Source organism: Nansenia antarctica (genome assembly GCF_963989245.1).
Source record: "Nansenia antarctica genome assembly, chromosome: 2".
Classification (NCBI taxonomy): domain Eukaryota; kingdom Metazoa; phylum Chordata; class Actinopteri; order Argentiniformes; family Microstomatidae; genus Nansenia; species Nansenia antarctica.
This window is the reverse complement of record NC_137675.1, coordinates 60,808,791-60,811,290: the sequence shown is the minus strand read 5'-3', so window position 1 is coordinate 60,811,290 and position 2,500 is coordinate 60,808,791.

The following is a 2,500-nucleotide window of genomic DNA, read 5'->3' as shown; positions in this document are numbered from 1 at the left end:
AGCGGAGAGGAAAGAAGAGGAGGGGAGAGGAGAGGAGAGGAGAGGAGAGGAGAGGAGAGGAGAGGAAAGAAGAGGAGAGGATGGGAGGGGAGAGGAGAGGAGAGGAGAGGAGAGGAGAGGAGAGGAGAGGAGAGGAGAGGAGAGGAGGGGAGAGGAGAGGAAAGACTGTAGACTATGAGGACCGTGTCCTCTGTATCAGCTGGAGATAGGCACAGTGTGACGTGATGTGACTCATGAGTTCCTAGAACCATGGTGACAGTGACTCTGCTACCCACGTGACCATGGTTACAGTGATTCTGCTACACACGTGACCATGGTTACAGTGACTCTGCTACATGTGACCATGGTGACAGTGACTCTGCTACATGTGACCTTGGTTACAGTGACTCTGCTACCCATGTGACCTTGGTTACAGTGACTCTGCTACACGTGACCATGGTTACAGTGACTCTGCTACACGTGACCATGGTTACAGTGACTCTGCTACACATGACCATGGTGACAGTGACTCTGCTACACGTGACCATGGTTACAGTGACTCTGCTACATGTGACCATGGTTACAGTGACTCTGCTCTGCTACCCAGGTGACCTTGGTTACAGTGACTCTGCTACCCATGTGACCTTGGTTACAGTGACTCTGCTAAACGTGACCATGGTTACAGTGACTCTGCTACACGTGACCATGGTTACAGTGACTCTGCTACACGTGACCATGGTGACAGTGACTCTGCTACACGTGACCATGGTTACAGTGACTCTGCTACACATGACCATGGTGACAGTGACGGCCTGTCTGTGTGTGATGAGCCAGAGGCCCCACACACTGACTGCTCTGTGTGAAGAAAACAGTGTCACTCTCCATCTCCACAGCGTCGTGCCCCCTCGCAACCTATGGGATTGCTAGCAGGGTGAAATGTCTCGCCTGACTGAGTCTGAAACGTCGCTCGAGTCATCCGAATTTCATCGGTTTCAGTAACATCATCATTTTCACGGTAGCACACTTCAACAGAGTTGCTATTACACTGGGGCTTTGCAGTTTTTTCGTTCTCCGTATGATGTGAAAATCGGATACAAAGCTTTCAGAGGGGAATAGGAGCTTCTCACATATATCCGAGGAGGGACGTTCACCACCTTCACTACTTCACCACCTTTTCATTACTCTCTATCAAGAGGGAAGTCGAGCTGGAGAAAGAGAAGTGGGCGCCCACTCACACTCCAGCCTCTTCAGCAGGAGAGCCAGTATCCTGTATCGTTGGCGATCCTCTCTCTCCTCACACACCCCTGTGTCCGGCCTGACAGCCTCTCCTGGTGAACACCTGTTTAATGTCTTCTCCATCGTTCAGTTCCTCTCCTTTCATCTGGCCAAATGAAACGGCCTTGATCTTAAAGGCTGTGTTTAAATTAGCATAGTTAGAGCTTCAAGCAACCCGGGGGGACTGTTGCCAATCCAGACACATCAACATAACTACAAAGGCTAGATAGGCAGGATAGGGCTAATGGAGGGAGCGTGACCTACTGTAAGTGTCTGTTTGTGTGTGTGTGTGTGTGTGTGTGTGTGTGTGTGTGTGCGTGTGTGTGTGTGTGTTTGTGAGCGTGTTTGTGAGCGTGCGTGTGTGTGTCTGCGTGTGCGTGTGTGTGTGTGTGGGTGTGTGTGTGGGTGTACACGTGCGTGTGTGGGTGTGTGCTTGTGCGTGTGTTTGTGCATTTCATTGATATTTGCATGATGAGAGAGATCTAAATATTCATGAGAACACAACACGGACACAATCAGAAGGCTTTCACCTACCACTGCACAGGGAGTCTGTGTGCTTTTAGTGGCCTGCTGCAGTAAGTCTTTTCAAAGGGCCAGTGTTGCCGGCATGACATATTACAGAAGGAGAGCTCTTTCTCCACAGAACCTAGAAAACAGCATAAATCCTGCCCCTCTGTGCACTACCACACACGGTTTCATAAGGACAGCCAAACATTTGACAGTCGGGCTCTGATGCATGGTTCTATTAGTGGCAGGGGACCTCACTGTCTCCTAGGAGGGTTCATTATGGAGAAATAAATACCCCACAAGGACTGTGTGTGTGTGTGTGTGTGTGTGTGTGTGTGTGTGTGGGTGTGGATGTAGGTGTGGGTGTGTGTGTGGGTGTGTGGGTGTGGGTGTGGGTGTGGGTGTGTGTGTGTGTGTGTGTGTGGGTGTGGATGTAGGTGTGTGTGTGTGTGTGTGTGTGTGTGTGTGTGTGTGTGTGTGTGTGTGGGTGTGGATGTAGGTGTGGGTGTGTGTGGGTGTGTGGGTGTGGGTGTGGGTGTGTGTGGGTGTGCGTGGGTGTGGGTGTGAATGTGGGTGTGTGTGGGTGTGTGTGGGTGTGGGTGTGGATGTGGATGTGGGTGTGGGTGTGGGTGTGGGTGTGTGTGTGTGTGTGGGTGTGTGTGTGTGTGTGTGGGTGTGTGTGTGTGTGTGTGTGGGTGTGTGTGTGTGTGTGGGTGTGTGTGGGTGTGTGTGTGTGTGT